This window comes from Conger conger, chromosome 6 (assembly GCF_963514075.1).
Source record: "Conger conger chromosome 6, fConCon1.1, whole genome shotgun sequence".
Classification (NCBI taxonomy): domain Eukaryota; kingdom Metazoa; phylum Chordata; class Actinopteri; order Anguilliformes; family Congridae; genus Conger; species Conger conger.
This window is the reverse complement of record NC_083765.1, coordinates 3,373,344-3,393,162: the sequence shown is the minus strand read 5'-3', so window position 1 is coordinate 3,393,162 and position 19,819 is coordinate 3,373,344. Positions and strand designations below refer to the sequence as shown.

Here is a 19,819-nt window from a genome sequence, read left to right as displayed (position 1 = left end):
AAGTAAAGAGCATGTGAAGTGATTACAAAGGCCTAGTAGGACTGGCCCTGTGATATATTGAATATGAAGTTTATGAAGGTATATGTGAAGGTTTAGGACCACCACCCACATGAACAGATGTCACTTCTAGATGCAATACTGCTGGGTGTATGGACATAACAGTGGAACACATCTAGGGCTGGAAAAGGCACGCAAAGAGATGTTTTCCTCGGTGTATAGCAAGAGATAACATTCGGAGTGATGTTGATGAAAATCTATGGCCAAATTCCATAGGACAGGATGGATGGGCCAGGCCAACAGTAGACTTTTGATAATGATAGGCAGACAATATATGTGCGAATTACTGATTGTTATTGATTGTAATGTATTTTTAGTAATTGATTGTATTCTTTTCTGAATTACAGTATATTGCACTGTGAGAACAAACGTCAAAATACTGTAAACCCTCTGAGGAATACTGTTGCTTTTGTGATTTGTTTGTTTATCACATATTGTTTTACATTACACAGTAAAAATTGTTATTCTGGGTTTCCAATATTGTAAAACATTCATTCATTCAAGACTCACATACAGTTTACTGTAAATTTACCACATTCAGTCATGCCATCTATTGTGAGAGGCAAACCAACAGATCAAAAGTTTCTTTAGTTGCTTGGGTTGAAATATTTGTGGATGCAAAAATAGAGGAAAGGGAAACACATAATATATGTATTTAGCAATGCTCCAAGTTGTTTGTGTTTTGTAGTTCATTGAACATTGAGTGACAAAGTAGTCTTATGGGAGAAAGCATATGCTATAGTTACGGCAGCATGAGTCACTTTTGGGTGAAATATTAAGTGTTTTGGTGGTTGTAAAAAACTGTAATATGTGCCCACTTCTCCTAATGTGCAGAGAAGCTGTCTACCAGTGGAAATTTCCACTGAACTGTAGCAACGCAAGCAAATATGTGTCATAGGGCATGAATACCAGCAAGATAAGAGAATCAGAAACATTTGTTTCATTTATGATCACGAGCTCGCAGAAAAACAGGTTTGCAGAGTGGTTTGCTCACCGAACCACGAAGGAGGGGGCCACACTGGATTGACCCCAGAGCTTAGAATTGTTTCTCTTGGTGCATGTGCTGGCTGCTGACTGGAGGGAGACAGGGACTGCCCCACTCTCCCCAGCAACAGAATGTGTATATAAGCTGTAACGAAGTATAAGGCATTGTTCTCCGCTTTGGAAGCGCTGGCCCCGATATGCATATTGTATAAAGCTGTTGAACTCTCACTTGTGCAGAGCTGTTATTGTGTTGCAGGTTTGTATCCAACAGTACACCGAGTTGCATTCCTAAATAATGTGGAAAACAACATGGTACACCTGGTTGCATTGCTAAATAACACAGAAAACAACATGGTACACCTGGTTGCATTGCTAAATAACACAGAAAACAACATGGTACACCTGGTTGCATTCCTAAATAACACAGAAAACAACATGGTACACCTGGTTGCATTGCTAAATAACACAGAAAACAACATGGTACACCTGGCTGCATTCCTAAATAACACAGAAAACAACATGGTACACCTGGTTGCATTCCTAGATAACACAGAAAACAACATGGTACACCTGATTGTATTCCTAAATAACACAGAAAACAACATGGTACACCTGGTTGCATTCCTAAATAACACAGAAAACAACAGTCGCACAAGTTTCCATCCTGCTGCTCTGATTCCTGCCTGGCTCAATGACCAGGCAAGATATCTTGGTGTTATTTCTGCCCAAGTGACTAAGGTGCTTCACTGAGACCCAGAAGGTTGGTGGTTCAAGCCCCAGTGTGACCACAATAAGATCTGTGCAGCTGTGTGTCTGTCTGTGCCGTGGATCTTTCTGCCTCCAAACTCCCTTCAAACAAAATCTGGTACAAATAAAAGGTGAGGGGATCATTGCTGTACTTATTTTACACAAAACCGCCATTTTAGACATTCCATCAACATTCCCCTGAGCAGGATAATATTATCCTTCCTTAGTTTTGGATTGGTGTTTCAGTTATTTATATAATGTCCAACAGGGGGAAGTATTTAGCCACTTTAAAAACAAAACGTGTCAGCTTGCGGACCTGATATACACAGGCCCGGCGACACTCCCCGCCCCCTTAGTGAAGATTAATTAATTTTGTTATAAATAAAAATTTCTAATTCAAAACATTAATTGCCCAACTCAATCCAACTCAATACTTAGATCCAAAGTAACAGTTTAGCCTACATTTGCAAATCAATTTCATTGGTTGTTGGGGTGATGGGAGCTAGCTCCAAAAAGTGTTACATTTTGTGTGGAGTTGAGTTAACGTTCGCGCAGTCTCATACTCTGTCATTATGACCTAGCACTAGTCTAGCTGTACGGTTTTAAAATGGATATCCGAAAATGGGTTACAAAGGGAGTTTCAGTTTCAAGAGGATCTACATCAGAGGACCCTGGACCAAGCAAAGCAACAACTGACACCAGCTCACCAACAGCTGTGGGAGAGCGACGCTGTCACTCACTCCTGGGAGCCCTGCTAATGAGAGAGCTGTTGCTAACAGTGCTAATGTGAGGCTTCAGCCTGGCGACCTTGGCCAAGAGAGCAATATCCGAAGAGACAACTGAACAAAAATGACTGTTTCCGATCATTTGGAGGCACTTGGTTCAGGGACAGGGATTGGTTGGAATATTCAGTGGAAGCAGATGCTGCATTTTGTTTTCCTTGGAGAAAATTTGGAGGCAACAGTTCAGCTTTCACAACTGTGGGCTATACCAATTGGAAACATGCTACAGACAGGGCTAAGGGGTTTGGCAGACATGCTAATAGCAAAGAGCACCTATTGTGTGTGGCTGTGTGGAAAGAGAGAGAGTTGCGATCTTCAACAGGCGGCGAAATTTCCACTCTCGTCAATTCTGAACAGCTCTCACGAAACCGTGTGTATGTGGCTGGGATTGTGGACGCAATTACATTCCTTGTATTAAATGAATTGCCATTGAGGGGTTCAATTGATGCCATAGACAGCCGGAATGAAACGGGGTGTGGGCTTTTCCTGTCGCTTTTTGGTTATACCTTGAAACAGAATAAAGAATGGGCTCGGGTTTACAGTAGCATCCCTAGAAATGCTACATACACATCTCATGACATACAAAACGAAGTCACTGAACTGATGGCTACGATGGTAACGGAGGAAATAGTCAGGGATGTCGGGGAGTCTTGGTACACCATCAAGGTTGATGGAACAAAGGACCCCACGGGTCAGGGGAACGTCTCCGTTGTGATCCGTTATGTTGACGGTGAATTCCAAGTGAGAGAGCGCCTCCTGGCGATGTTAAGCACTGACAGGGGTGAGGCTCTGTCACTCGCTGAATTGGTCCTGGAAGAGCTGACAAATGTCGGCCTTGACACAGGCAAAATACTAAGTCCGTGTTATGATGGGGCCAGCGTGATGTCGGGAAAGGATGGGGGCATGCAGAGGATCATTCAGAATAAATTACAGAGAGAGATCCCCTACATTCACTGTTTTAATCACCTATTCCACTTAGTGATCGTGCCTGCTCTGTCCTCGGAGGACGCATTCCCAGACTTTTTTGACGTATGCAATCTACTGTACGAATTCCTTCGTAAACCTACTGTAGCAGCACAGTATAAAGGCCCAACGCTGAAAAGCAACGTTGGACCGGGCACTTGGACACAGTATCAGTCATTTTGAAATCACACACCACACTTGTTGAATTTTTGACTGATATCAGAAATCCCAGAACAACTGCGGAGGTGAAAATGGAGGCTTCAGGCCTCCAGGAGTCAGTAACAGAGCCGAGTTTTTTGTTCTTGGCCAAAGTGACTCACAAGGTGCTTGGACTAATGGAGCCACCCAACAGCATGCTGCAGGCTGAGCGCACTGACCTGCTGACGGCAGTGCAGCTCATTAACAGTGCGGCGGATTGTGTTCAAAGATTCAGATCTGAAGAAGGAGTCATGAAAATTTGGAACGAGACGGGCAGTGATTGTGAGGCCCCTCCACCAAAGTGACAGCGACAGCCCCCTAAAGCTCTCCAAAACTACGTGGTCGAGGAGACTCTCAGCCACCAAGAGCAACGCGGTGAGGAGGAGTGCCAAAGACTGTTTTTTGCCATTTTAGACGGTACATTGGCAGAGATGGCTAGACGTTTCAGCGAACGCAATCACAAGTACTTAAGTGTGCTGGACCCTGCCGGTCATGATTTTTTGAACACTGAAAAAGTGAAACCTTTACTGGATTTGACCAAGACTGAAGTGGACGAGACGCAGTTCACCGTTGCGCGTCAGTTTGTGACGAACCAGAGTGGCGAGACAATGACTTTGGGCCAACTTGTCATTTTAGACGGTACATTGGCAGAGATGGCTAGACGTTTCAGCAACACACACATACACGCACACACACACACACAGACATACAGGCACACATACAGGCACACACACATACACGCACACACACACACACACACATATACAGGCACACAGGCATACACACACACACACCCATACAGGCACACATGCATACACACACACACACACACGCTGTTACGACCTAAGGCTCGATTTGGCCATAACATAAAATGGACAGCAACAACAAGGTGAAGGAATTTACAGATATTTATTAATGACCTTCTTTTATGAAGACTTACGCAAGCCTTTTAAACAAGTGTCCAAGCACACAACCAAATACAGGCCTTTTGGACAAGTGTAAAAGCCAACAACCAAACACAGGCCTACTTAACAAGTGTCCAAGCCAACAACCAAACATAAACCACAATGCCAGCGCGAGGAAGGCGCATTCGCCGTGCAGCCATGAGCTAACGTGAGCTCCCTCCAGAATGGTGAAGCTGTGCTTTTAAACCCCCAGCTTCCAGGTGCGTCCAATCCAACAATCAGCGCTGGCTCAGTTCTCCTTAGCTCCGCCCACCTTTCCGTTCCTGCAATCAGAACATCCACACAAGCATGTAAACACACACACAGGCACACAACTTTGATTTCTGGGACATGTGGTACAACATAACACACAAGCTAAACAATGAAATGGAATATAAATGCAGAAGGTAAAAACAGAAACCAAATGAAGGTGAGGTACTGTAGACTGCACAGAAACCTACTGGAAACAACCTACAGTCCAGTCCAGTGACCTAGTGTAATGTTTTAAAGTCACAATCATTTTTCCAAGTTATAATAATTAAAGAACCTCTTCGTGTGAGAAAATGTGTGTTGAGCAAAAAGTATGTGTTCATAATTTCTGCCACTACTGCAAGCTACATGCATTACCTGCATTAGTTATCTCATCCCAGGCTAATATAACATAATCTGGTAGTGCTCAAAATCAGAGAAACAATTAACAACAAGTCATGTTATTGTGTTGTCTGGAGGGTACATCCTTAGCCTAAAAATAAAATTCAAATATGTGGGTCATGCTATAGGAAAACGTGGACCGCCCAACTCTGCCACAAAATAATAACATCTTGGGGGAGACCTCTGATTAGTATATCCTGAGGATAGGATCTTCCATGTCCTCCACGGCAGTCATATAATATGGAAATTGGTACTATGTCCTGCGCAAAGCACACGGCTCTTAAAGGGAATGAAAAGAGGACATTTGATTGGCTGTGAGTCCAGCTGCAACACACCCACTGATTCAGCATAATCCAGCTCGTTTCCCAGCTGCTCCACAAGGTTTCAGCTGTCAGTCCTCACCTCTGGTCATGAATACACCAGAATTACATCACCACGCCCAGTGTGCCCCCGCCACACGCTATTGACTGCACCCATGCGACAGTGATCCTGGAAAATAGAGCCCTGTTTCCCTCTGCACTTCAATAAGGGGCTTCACCCCTTCAAACAAGCTCCCTATTGGATAGTAGAGAGCAGTATAAGCTTTCAAACAGTGTATGGTATGTTTGATTTAAAGTCAGTTACGTGCACACCAACCTTACATAGACTTCAGCGTAACAGAGGGATTGTTTTCGTCAATGCAGATTAGCACACCCAGCCATGGACTATGTAGTAATATACAATCACTCGTTGAGGTATAATTGTTGTTTTTGTATTTTGCAGAGTGGGTGAATTTGGGGAGTGGGTGAGAAGAGCAGCAAGAAGTATGAAGCCTAGCAAGGACACATAGGAACTGACACACAGAGACCATTTTACATGCTTACATACTTACACACATACTTATACACAGCCACTGTTTTACATGCTTACATACTTACACACATACTTATACACAGCCACTGTTTTACATACTTACATACTTACACACATACTTATACACAGCCACTGTTTTACATACTTACATACTTACACACATACTTACACACAGCCACTGTTTTACATGCTTACATACTTACACACATACTTATACACAGCCACTGTTTTACATACTTACATACTTACACACATACTTATACACAGCCACTGTTTTACATGCTTACATACGTACACACATACCTATACACAGCCACTGTTTTACATGCTTACATACTTACACACATACTTATACACAGCCACTGTTTTACATGCTTACATACTTACACACATACTTATACACAGCCACTGTTTTACATGCTTACATACTTACAGACAGCGACTGTTTACCATGCTTATATACTTACACAAACTTACAGACAGTGACTGTTTAAATGCTTATATACTCATAGAGAGCGACTGTTTTACATTCTTACATCCTAACACGCATACTTGCACACAGTGACCGTTTTTCATGTATACGCACCTCCCAACTTACACACAAACTGTTTCACTGGTGGAAGGAGGATTTACTTACTGGAGGATTTACTTGAGCAAGGTCCTTGAGCAGACCTAAGAGTAGGCCTCTTCCTCGATGGTAAATTTGGATAAGAGCCAGGTGCTGCTCTGTGGCTCATGGCAGGACAGAATGGACTTCTACGCCGACTTCGTTACATGCATAGAAGCTCCCGGCAAAAGTTTGTCTACTTCCAGCCTGGTCACTCAATTCCTTCCATCTGCTCTGCTGCACGCTCTGTCGCACCTCGTACACGTCATCAGAACTTCGTCGCACCTGGATTTAGTAGCAGCACTGGAAACATAGTGAGGCTGCCTCACTCCAGGCTGCATAGAAAACGTGGAGAGGATTTCACACCGCACAGGCTGCACAGAAAAAGAGGAGTGGATTTCACAGTTCTTCGCCCCATACAGAGATTCATTACTCCTCCTACCATTAAAATGGAATTATTGAACATTCAATCCCTCAACCTCAAATCCACTTTCATTCATGACCACATACTGGACAAAGGGTTGGACCTCATGTGCCTCACGGAGACGTGGCAACAGCCAGGGGTCTATACCACTTTAAACAAAGCTTGTCCCCCCGGTTACAAGTACATAGAAAAATCCCGTAGCACTGGCCGCGGTGGTGGCCTGGCCGTATTCCACCGTTTCAATCTGGATTTGTCCCCCCTCTCTCTGCCTAACCACTCGTCATTCGAATGCCTTGCATTTAAATGTAAACCCCCCTCCCCCACGACAATTCTGCTCATCTACCGCCCACCCAAACGAAACTCTGCCTTTATCCCAGAAATGCATGACCTTCTCACAACCCTCTGTACAACATCTGCCAATATCATCATTCTCGGAGACATAAACATTCATGTCGACACCCCCTCCTGCCACTCTGCATCTGCCTTTCTACAATTACTGGACTGCCTAAACCTCATTCAACATGTCACCGTCCCAACACACAACAGGGGGCACACATTGGATCTGGTCATCACTGACTCTGCCCCCATCAGCAATCTCCTTGTGTACGACCTGGGTGTGTCTGATCACAGGGTCATTGCACTGGAGCTGCCATTTCCACCCCCTCACACCAAGCCCAAGCGCCAAATCTCTTTCAGGAACATCAAAAACATCAACACAGACGCCTTAATTTTGGACCTCCAGCACCTCTCCTCTACAAATTTTTCATCAGCCAGCGATTCAGTGGCTTTTTACAATAATACCCTGACCAGTCTCTTGGACCTCCACGCCCCAGTTAAAACAAGAACGGTTTCTTTCTCACGCTCAGCTCCTTGGTTCACCCGCGAGCTGCGAAAAATGAAGGCAACTGGGCGTGTCCTTGAGCGACGCCTCAAGGCCACAGGCCTCACCGTCCACAAAATGGCCTACAAAGACCATCAAAAGGCCTATTCGAAATCCCTCAGAGACGCACAGTCACAGTTTTATTCCAACTTAATTAACAATAGCCCTGGCAACTCCAAGCAGCTTTTTTCCACAATAAACCAACTACTCAAACCGCAACTTTCCACACACACAGACATCACAGAGGAACAGTGCAATAACTTCATTACCTTTTTCAGAAACAAAGTCGACACCATCAGGTCCCATCTCATCAGCCCCTCCACTCCACCTGCCCCCGCTGCCATCCCACAGCCAGGGATCTCCCAGCCTCTCTGCTGTTTCTCCAACATCACACAGCGAGAGGTTGAGGACATCATCAATACGATGAAATCCTCCACCTGCGCCCTGGACCCCGTTCCCACCGCTCTGGTTAAATCAAGCATTTGTGCCATAAGTCCCCTGATCACCAAAACCATAAACCTTTCCCTCCAGTCTGGCCACGTTCCCTCTGTTCTAAAAACTGCCATCATTACACCCCTCCTCAAAAAACCCACCTTGGACTCAGCAGTCCTTGCCAATTACAGACCAATTTCCAACCTCCCTTTCCTTTCCAAGGTCCTGGAAAAAGTGGTAGCTGCACAGCTCCAGGACCATCTCCAACTCCATAACATTGCAGAGAAGTTCCAGTCTGGCTTCCGCACCGCCCATAGCACTGAAACAGCACTAGTCAGGGTCACTAATGACCTGTTGATGGCGGCTGATGCTGGCTCCCCTTCACTCCTCATCCTGCTTGACCTAACCGCAGCATTTGACACCATTGACCATCACATCCTCCTTAACCGGCTACACTCCATCGGCCTCTCTGACTTTGCTCTGAATTGGTTCAAATCATACCTCTCCGACAGAACCGAGTACGTCTCTTTGGGAGGGAAAAAATCCCGGTCCCATCCTGTCACCTGTGGTGTCCCCCAAGGATCCGTCCTCGGCCCCGTCCTCTTCACCCTCTACCTGCTCCCCCTCGGCCGTGTCATCAGCCAGTATGGAATTTCCTTCCATTGCTATGCTGATGACACACAACTGTACCTTAAGACTGACTCACCCCCCTCTGCAGCTCCGCCGTCACCATCTCCATCATCCACACTCACTACCTGCCTGGAGGAGATAAAGGCGTGGATGAAATCTAACTTCCTACAACTCAACAGCTCCAAAACCGAGGCCATCCTAATTGGCACCCCCCATCAGATTCATTCATCCTCCATTACCAGCATCTCTTTCTCCGGTCAAGTCCTTCCCCTCTCATCCATAGTCACCAACCTGGGTGTGAAAATTGACCCCCACCTAAACTTTGAGGCCCACATTAAACACCAGTGCAAAACCTCCTTTTTCCACCTCAGGAACATTGCTAAACTCCGTCCCACACTCACCCTCCCAGATGCAGAAAAACTTGTCCACGCCTTTGTCTCCTCCAGGCTGGATTACTGTAACGCACTTCTCATCGGGATCCCTAGCAAGAGCCTCCTGAGGCTCCAATATATCCAGAACAGCGCTGCTAGGATCCTGATGAGAGTGCGTAAGTACGACCACATCACACCGATCCTCCACTCACTTCACTGGCTCCCCATCACCTCCCGGACTGAATACAAAATATCCCTTCTGACCCATCAGTGCATCTATGGAAATGCCCCCCCCTATCTCAAAGAACTACTTACCCCAGAACCCTCCACTCGAAACCTTCGCTCTGCCAACACCAACCGCCTCCGTCCTCACAAGACCAAGCTCTGCACCATGGGCGACCGAGCCTTCTGCTCGGCTGCTCCCCGCCTGTGGAATGCCCTCCCTGATTACCTGAGAGCACCGCAGACCACTGATGCTTTTAAAAGAGGGCTAAAAACCTACCTCTTTACTAAAGCCTTTTCTTAGTTTTTATTTTTTTATACATGCCATTGGGTGTTTTATTCCCTGTTTTTACCCTGTAGCACTTTGAGATTTGGTCTCCAAATGTAAAGTGCACTATAAATAAAATGCATTATTATTATTATTATTATGTTCTTTTAGGGACATTGTTATGAATTGAAGGTTATTGTTATTGTACTTCTGTAAATACCTTCTTTTAAATCTATAAAATCTCTTTCTCTCTCAATCTCTCTCTGAAAAGCAGAATAGTCATTTCTGCAGGGGTGTCACCTGCCGTTTGGCAGGAATAGATTAGCACTGTTTATGATCGGCCCAGTCAGTGCTTGTGTACAAGGAAGAATATTTCAAATAGAGAAATTTCAGATCACCTGCAACCATTTGCAAGTTTGTGAGTTTTAAGCAAGAAAATAAACCTGAAGTGACTCCACAGCTGCTTGTAAAGTCACAGAATACCCCAGAGGCCTTACATGTGAAAATGATTATTCTTCAAAATTTACATTTAATCTTATTCTTTTCTTCAAAATTATTGGACATACAACCTGAGACCACTGTGCATTTTCATTGTTCACAGAGCTCATTCTTCCTGAATATTACGCTCAACAAAATACCTGAATACTCACATTGTCAGGGTTGGGAAGGAGTACCGGCTGTGACCACCAGGGGGGTGCTTGATTACCTTCACCTGGTAGTCATTAGTATCAGCCAGGTACCTACCTCTGGAGAGTATTTAAGCTCTCATTCCCCTTCAGTCGTTGCTTCGGTGTACACTTACGCTCTGTCACCCAAGCTGGTATACGTACACGGTAGACTCTGGTAATTGAGTCAGGAAGTTGCTGGGTTTTGGTTCTTTCTGAGCCTGGTTCTATTCGCCAAAAGAGAATTATTAATAAAGGTAAGGAAGGGGTTCTGCTCGCTGGCAGTGTGCCTTACTCGAACACCTTCCTAGGGATTGAGTTCTTGGTTTACTTTTATTTTTCGGCTCGTGTGAGTCTGTGGGTACGGGACGGTGTCCCGGGTATGTACTTTTATTTCTAAGTTTTTTCTGGAGCTGCGACTCCTGGTGTTTTATTTTCTGTGCCTAGTATTTTACACTAGGTTGTATGTTTATTTTGGGTTTACCCCCGTTTCGGGGGTTGAGTGCGCACGTTTATGCACTCTGTTTTTCGTTATTTCTTCGCCCTGGTTTTAATGGGTAGCTTTAATTTCTGAGCCGTTATTTGGGGCTCTTATTTGTGCGGAGCTGTCTCCGATTGTACCCCGGTCTCTGCTATTTCCCCGGGGTCTGGGTGGCGGACACTTTTGTGTGTTCGCTCATTTAGGATCACCCTTAGTCACGCTTGGCTCTCCGCACCTCCCCGTTACACATATTACACTGTACATGTCTGTGCATGTCTGACTGGGTACTCAGATCAGACGCAGCCACATTAAATCCCATGCATGTGTATACAGGCCTTTACTGCTCACAATACATTACATTACATTGCATATCATTTGGCTGATGCTTTTATCCAAAGTGACTTACAGTTGATTTAGATTAAGCAGGAGACAATCCTCCCCTGGGGCAATGCAGGGTTAAGGGCCTTGCTCAAGGACCCAAGCGCTGTGTGAATCTTATTGTGGCTACACCGGGGTTCAAACCACACAGTCCTTCAGTAAATCTTTCCTTTGACCCTTAAGACTAAATAGTTCCTCATGAATCTGCCCTCTCTGCTCAGCCTGCTCTGCTCAGCCTGGCCTCAGTCCAACACCACACCTCCTAGAGCTATTTGCACAAACAGGAATTCTCTGCCACTCTCTCTGTTACGCAGTTTCAGAGAAACGAAACCTTACTCAATCTCATTCACGGAAAAACAAAACTCAGCTCAGTGTCTGTCAGAAAGCCACAGAAAAACTCTGTCTCTGTCAGTGTGAGCAGTGAAATGGCTGAGGCCAATATCTCGGTGGATCAGGACCAGTTCAGCTGTTCAATCTGTCTGGATATACTGAAGGATCCGGTGACTATTCACTGTGGACACAGTTACTGTATGGGCTGTATTAAGGGCTGCTGGGATCAGGATGATCATACTGGTGTCTACAGCTGCCCCCAGTGCAGAGAGACCTTCACCCCAAGGCCTGTTTTAAGAAAAAGCACCATGCTGGCTGAAGTGGTGGAGAAACTGAAGAAGACAGGACTCCAAGCTGCTCCTCCTGCTCACTGTTACGCTGGACCTGGAGACGTGGCATGTGATTCCTGCACTGGGAGAAAGCACAAAGCCATCAAGTCCTGTCTGGGGTGTCTGGCATCTTACTGTGAAATTCACCTCCAGCCTCACTATGAATCTCCTGCCTTTAAAAAACACAAACTGGTCAAAGCCACTGGAAACCTGCAGGAGAAGATCTGCTCTAATCATGACAAACTCTTGGAAGTGTTCTGTCGTACTGATCAGCAGTGTATCTGTATGCTGTGTGTGATGGATGAACACAGTGGCCATAAAACAGTCTCAGCTGCAGCAGAAAGGACAGAGAAACAGGTAAGAACTGAAACTCAAAATTATATTAATGCTTTTGTACAGTGACGATAGACAATTCATTTGCTTATCACTGCAATATGTAGGATTTTACCTGCGTAGTTGGCAAAGATTAATACATTTTGAAAAGGTATGGAACAACATAGTGATTTCCAGGTCTGAAGTCCACAGTGATAAAGATCAGGAAGTGAACCAAAGTCATCTCTCTGTGACAGCTCTGTTCACACCCCTCACCCCCCTATTCACTCCCTGAATTGGAATCTACACGGCTGGAGCCGCTAGTTCACACACACACACACACACACACACACACACACACACACACACACACACACACACACACACACACACACACAGCTTTATCTATAAGACCAGCACAATTCTACACACTGACCTGCTGTATGCCATATATTTTGTCTTATTTTCATATAGAAGATTAAAATGTAGTTGAAAAGTTCTTCATTGTATTGTCATTTGTGACACAGAAGCAGCTGGGGGTGACACGGAGTAAGTTCCAGCAGAGAATCCAGGAGAGAGAGAAGGAGCTGCAGGATCTGAGACAGGCTGTGCAGTCACACAAGGTGAGTACTGACCAGTGCGGCTGGTCAATAGGAGCACAGAGGGCGCCGCCCCACCCCAATCTGTCAGGGCAGACAAAAATATATAGATGTGTGTATATATATATATATATATATATATATATATATATATATATATATGTACACATATACACACTTTATTAGGTATTTATAAGACATATTTTATAGCCTTCTACTGCTGTAGCCTATCCACTGAAAGTTATGATGCTCTTCTACATACCACTGTTGTAATGTGTGGTTATTTGCATTACTGTCACCTTCCTATCAGCTTTGACCAGCCTGACCATTCTCCTCTGACCTCTCTCATTAACACGGCGTTTCTGACTGCAGAACTGCTGCTCACTGGATTTTTCTTAGTTTTTTGCACCATTCCACGGTCAAAGTCACTAAGATAAAAATGTTTCTCCATTCTGATGGTCCTGACCCGTATCTACAGGATAATATATATTATATTAATAGTATAAATATTATATATACTTATTCTTATTATGGACGTACCTCCTCCTCCAGCTGATTAAACTAAACGGGCCTAGCTGTGTGAGTTTTATGTATTGTGTTACTGAGGGATTTGTGAGGGAAATGCGACATTGGATCAGGCGGTAAGAGCAGTCGGCTGGCAGTCAATCGTTTGCCAGTTCAATCCCGCCCTAGGTGTGTTGAGGTGCCCCTGCCCAGCCAATCGCCGTTGGTGTGTGAGTGTGTGTATTAATGGGTGAATGAGAAGCATCATTTGTACAGCACTTTTGATAAAGGTGCTATATAAATGCAAACCATTTACCATTTACCAGATGCTGCTGCAGGGGGGCTTTTATGTGGGTAGGTCATTTTGTGTCTGGAGAGGTTGCAGGGGGGAAGTTTTAGGTAACGGGCTACTTCAGGGGCCGGGTTGTAAACAGAAGCTCGTGGGTTAAGAGCTAGCGCTTTGTTTTCAGTTCTTTATATGGCTGTTACCTGCTGCTGCTTGCCACAATGTCTTGTCTTGATAACTACTGTTATTTTGTTAATAAAACGTATTTTTAGAAACAAAACAGTCGTTGGGAAAGTTAGGCTGTAAACCAAGAAGTCTTATCATCGCGGTGTAAGAATTTATCGTGGCGATTAAGGCTCAGCTACACACATCACGTACACACATCGTTTTATATAGGTTTTAAATCATGTTAAGATCAACCAAAAAGATTTCATATAGATTTGCCTGCATAACGGAGTGCAAAACTGTGCTTCAGGTGCTGTTCAGGTGCATCGCCTTCCGATCACAAGGAAGTTATATGTCGTAGTTATATATCGTCTTCTCTGAAAATATTGCTCCACTTCATGTGAAGTGTTTTAGGTCGCCAGTATGCAACCATAATCTTAAACCACATTCCTCAGGAGAAAAAGGACCATTGCACGAATGTTTATGGTCCCCCGTGTTCTGTTCGGAACGGAATTTTTTTTCATTTCGACAGTTTATTGTGTGTATTTCTACAAAACCCCGAATGGATAGGTGCTAGAACGCTAGCTTCCTCATTGGGCGAAATATGTCTTGTTGCGTCTCCTCTTTGTGAGAACAATTTGTTTTAGTTTCTGATTCCTTTTTCAGTTTATTGTTTTGTTGTCTAATATATTAGATCTGTTGGTCAGAGTTGTAGATATGCTTTTTATTTAAGACCATTTCTCTCACTGTGTGGCGCCCACCCAGGTAAATGGCCACCAGCCACCATTGGTACTGAGCAGAGGAGAAGACAACAGCTGACTGATGGAAGAGCCATTTCAGGGCTCAGTCAGGGCTCTCCTCCAGTCAGCCAGCGAGGAGCCCAGTGTTGGGCCACTTTCCAGCCCTGTGGGGCTCAATGCCACTGAGCCACACTGTGGGGAACAGGCTGTCTGGGGTCCCAGTAAGAGCTGAGTGAAAGGCCTAGTTAAAATGTACAACCCTCCTCCTTCTGTTTCTCCTAACAGCGCTCTGCACAGGCAGCAGTGGAGGACAGTGAGAGGATCTTTACTGAGCTGATCCGCTCCATTGAGAGAAGGCGCTCTGAGGTGAAAGAGCTGATCAGAGATCAGGAGAAGGCTGAAGTGAGTCGGGCTGAAGGACTCCTGGAGCGACTGGAGCAGGAGATTGCTGAGCTGAGGAGGAGAGAGGCTGAGCTGGAGCAGCTTTCACACACAGAGGATCACATCCATTTCCTCCAGGTAACATCACTGGCTCTCTGACAGTCTGCACTGTGTACACTGTACATACATGGTGAGGTGTGTTCCTCTTTTACAAAGATCTGCTCCTGGTGTCTGCACAGGAATCTGTGTTCACTGTCTGTCTGTCTCTTTCTGTCTGTCTGTCTGCAGAGCTGTCAGTCCCTCTGTGCCCCTCCTGGACCTGGAGACCCTCCCAGCATCACTGTCAGTCCAAACGTCTCTTTTGAGGCTGTGAGGAAATCTGTCTCTGAACTGAAAGAGCGACTGGAGGATGTTTTCAAGGCGGAGTTGGTCAAAGTTTCTGGAAGAGGTTGGTGGACAAACCCTGCTGCAGAAAGTGTGTTTAGTCACTGCAGACAACACACTGATGAGGTGATCTGCCTAAGATTCACTCTTAACATCAAACAAAGAGCTGAGTACGTGGGTAGCGCTCATGTAAAATTTGCCAAATCTTCTCTGCCAATGCCAAACAGCTTATTCTGCTGTTGCTATTGACTCTTGTTTGGTGTTGTTTGGTAGATTGGATGATTGAACAAGGAAGAAACAAGACATATTGGCAATTTTACAATTTATTAATTTAACAAACAGTCAGGAGCCTCAGTAGCATGTGGAGGAATCATACACAGCCACAACAGCCTGGCACCTCCTCATGCTGGTCACCAGCCTGGTCCCACACAGTTGTGGGATGGCATTCCACTCCTCAACCTGGATTTGTCACAAGTCAGCCAGCGTGGTTGTGTTGGTCACTCTAGCAAGAACAGCACACCCCACCTGATCCCACAAGTGTTCAATTGGGTTGAGGTCAGGACTGTTGGCAGGCCATTCCATTCTCTCTACGCCCAAATTCTGGAGGTAGTCTCTGATAAACCCCGCTGTTTGGGGGCGAGCGTTGTCATCTTGGAGGATGGTGTTCGGTCCCAGACTGTGGAGATACGGGATTGCCACTGGTTGCAGAATCTCATCTCGATATCTCTCTGCATTGAGATTGCCTCCAATGATGACAAGCCTGGTTTTCCCAGTGATGGAGATGCCGCCCCACACCATCACACTGCCTCCACCAAAGGTGTTACTCTATCGGTGCAGCAATCAGCATAGCCTTCTCCCCGTCTTCTCCACACTTTGACCCTACGATCCAACTTCCGTAGGCAGAATCTGGACTCAGGGCTGAACGTAACGTTCCTCCACATGTTCAGGTTCCAGTGCAGGTGTTGCCGACACCAGTGCAAACGGGCCTGACGGTGAAGGGCAGTCATGGCAGGCCTCCTGGCAGCCCTATGAGCCGGAGATTGGCTGCGTACAGTCTGTTCAGGATTGTCTGGGCCGAAAGCCGTGTGCCATATGGTCCTGCAAACCTTGACTGCAAATCTGTAGAAGACAGCCTACGGTTCCTAAGTGCTGAAAGGGTGAGGAACCGGTCTTCTTGGGACGCCCACTTCACGGTCTGTCTCTGACATCGCCTGTTTCATAAGATTTGGCACATTTTTCAAGAGCGCAACCCACATACTCAGCTGTGCTGCTCATCCCACAAATGCATGTTCCTTACAAATGGGGCACCATTTACAAGGGAAATGAACAGGCTTTCCAACGGTATAAAATGTGTTGCCAAGAAGCATTATTACAACAGAGAAATAATCTACCATACGCAAATTTCCAAACTTTTTGTTCAGTGTTTATTATTAATGAGAGGGGTGAGTGGCATTTCAGTCTGTCTCACAGGTTATATATTATTCATGAGAGGGGTGAGTGACATTTCAGTCTGTCTCTCTGGTTATATATTCCTTGCTCCTGAACGAGCTTCAGGCCAAGCTCAAACTTGATTCTCTTATTTCATTAAACGATCTTAATTTGAGAGTAATGCATGTTCCCATGTTAAGCTGCTACTGCTTTAAGTTGCACGGATATGTTTAATTCACTGTTTCCCTGTGTTATGTTCTGTCATATTGTATGTATTGTAATGCACTTTGTTCTGTATATACCTACATAATTATGTATATTATTGTAATGGGTCCGTGATTGTGATTCTGTGATCTTATGCTGCTGTTTGACCCTGTTCTTGGCTCGGTCTCATTTGTAAAAGAGGTTTTAATCTCAGTGTGACTTCCTAGTCACATAAAGGTTTATATATTACAGTGTAGAGGGACATTTCAAGTGCTCACAAGCTCCAGATGATCCAGAATATCACAGAGGTGTTCAGTGTGAATAGGGATGAAATCTATAAACGTACCCAGTATGTAAGGGGCAGTTCTTCTGGCTAGAGCATAACCCTAAATGTGTTCAATGAGAGCTTTGTTTAATCTTGAGAGAATAAAATACAGTATGACCAGTATGTCTTTGTTTACTAGGATGCAAGACACTGCATAGAGATGAGAGGAGAGAACACAAGTCAAATTCCTCAGGAGTTTTATGATGAAACCATTCTGTCTCCTCTCTCTGCTCTGTTATACTGTAACATTTGAGACCCATTCTGATACTGTATTCTGGGTGACATCAGTTGTCATTTACTTGCAGATTGAAACAAGCATTCAATTTCTCCAGGATCTTAGAAAAAGGTTGATCTTTTTCTCTTGTGATCTCTCTCTCCACAGTGGAAGAAGTCTCTGTTCTAGAGCCCCAGACCAGACAGGACTTCTTACAATGTGAGTCTGTAATTAGGAGAGGAGGGAGGGAGGGAGAGAGAGGGAAGGAGGGAGGGAGGGAGGGAGGGAGGGGGAGAGAGGGAGGGAGAGGGAGGAGGGAGGGGGAGGGAGGGAAGGAGGGAGGGGGAGGGAGGGAGGGAGGGGAGAGGGTGTGGGAGGGAGGGAGGGGAGAGGGTGTGGGAGGGGAGAGGGTGTGGGAGGGAGGGGAGAGGGTGTGGGAGGGAGGGAGACAGAGAGGGAGGGAAGGAGGGAGGGTGAGAGGGAGGGGGGGAAGGGAGAGGGTGAGGGAGGGAGGGAGGGAGGGAGGGGAGAGTGGGAGAGGAGGGGAGAGGGGGAGAGGAGGGAGGGAAGGAGGAAGAGAGGGAGGGGGGGAGAGTGAGGGAGGAGAGGGAGTGGAGGGAGGGGGGGAGGGAGAGGGAGAGAGGGAGGGAAGGAGGGAGAGAGGGAGGGAGGGAGAAAGAGGGGAGAGGGCGGAGAGTGGGGAAGGGAGGGGAGAGGGAGAGAGAGGGGGAGAGTGAGGGAGGGAGGGGGGGAGAGTGAGGGAGGAGAGAGAGGGAGAGAGAGGGGTGAGTGGGAGAGGGGGAGAGGGGGAGAGGGGGAGGGAGGGAGGGGAGAGGGTGTGGGAGGGAGGGAGGGGAGAGGGTGTGGGAGGGGAGAGGGTGTGGGAGGAGGGGAGAGGGGGAGAGGAGGGAGGGAGGGAGGGAGGGGAGAGTGGGAGAGGGAGGGGAGAGGGGGAGAGGAGGGAGGGAAGGAGGAAGAGAGGGAGGGGGGGAGAGTGAGGGAGGAGAGGGAGTGGAGGGAGGGGGGGAGGGAGAGGGAGAGAGGGAGGGAAGGAGGGAGAGAGGGAGGGAGGGAGAAAGAGGGGAGAGGGCGGAGAGTGGGGAAGGGAGGGGAGAGGGAGAGAGAGGGGGAGAGTGAGGGAGGGAGGGGGGGAGAGTGAGGGAGGAGAGAGAGAGGGAGAGAGAGGGGTGAGTGGGAGAGGGGAGAGGGGGAGGGAGGGAGGGGAGAGGGTGAGAGGGAGGGAGGGAGGGAGGGTGAGAGGGAGGGAGGGTGAGAGGGAGGGAGGGTGAGAGGGAGGGGAGAGGGTGAGGGAGGGAGGGGAGAGTGGGAGAGAGGAGGGAGGGGAGAGGAGGGAGGGAAGGAGGGAGAGAGAGGGAAGGAAGGAGGGAGGGAGGGGGGGAGAGTGAGGGAGGAGAGGGAGTGGAGGGAGGGGGAGAGGGAGAGAGGGAGGGAAGGAGGGAGAGAGAGGGAGGGAAGGAGGGGGGGGAGTGGGAGGGAGGGAGAGAGAGGGGAGAGGGCGGAGAGTGGGGGAGGGAGGGGAGAGGGAGAGAGATGGGGAGGGGGAGGGGGAGAGGGAGGGAGGGAGGGAGGGGAGAGGGTGTGGGAGGGGAGAGGGGGAGAGGAGGGAGGGAGAGAGAGGGAAGGAGGGAGGGAGGGGGGGAGAGTGAGGGAGGAGAGAGAGAGGGAGAGAGAGGGGTGAGTGGGAGAGGGGGAGAGGGGGAGGGAGGGAGGGGAGAGGGTGAGGGGGAGGGAAGGAGGGAGGGTGAGAGGGAGGGAAGGAGGGAGGGAGGGTGAGAGGGAGGGAAGGAGGGAGGGAGGGTGAGAGGGAGGGAGGGTGAGAGGGAGGGAGGGAGGGTGAGAGGGAGGGGGGGAGGGAGGGGAGGGAGGGGAGAGGGTGAGGGAGGGAGGGGAGAGTGGGAGAGGGAGAGGGAGGGGAGAGGAGGGAGGGAAGGAGGGGGAGAGAGAGGGAAGGAAGGAGGGAGGGAGGGGGGGAGAGTGAGGGAGGAGAGGGAGTGGAGGGAGGGGGAGATGGAGAGAGAGGGAGGGAAGGAGGGAGAGAGAGGGAGGGAGGGAGAGAGAGGG

At 47.2% G+C, this 19,819-nt stretch overlaps 1 pseudogene; it reads left to right on the top strand.

Moving 5' to 3' along the window:
* The first annotated feature begins 11,686 nt into the window (after positions 1 to 11,686).
* LOC133130151 (tripartite motif-containing protein 16-like) overlaps positions 11,687 to 19,819 on the top strand; it is a 13,349-nt pseudogene continuing 5,216 nt past the window's right edge.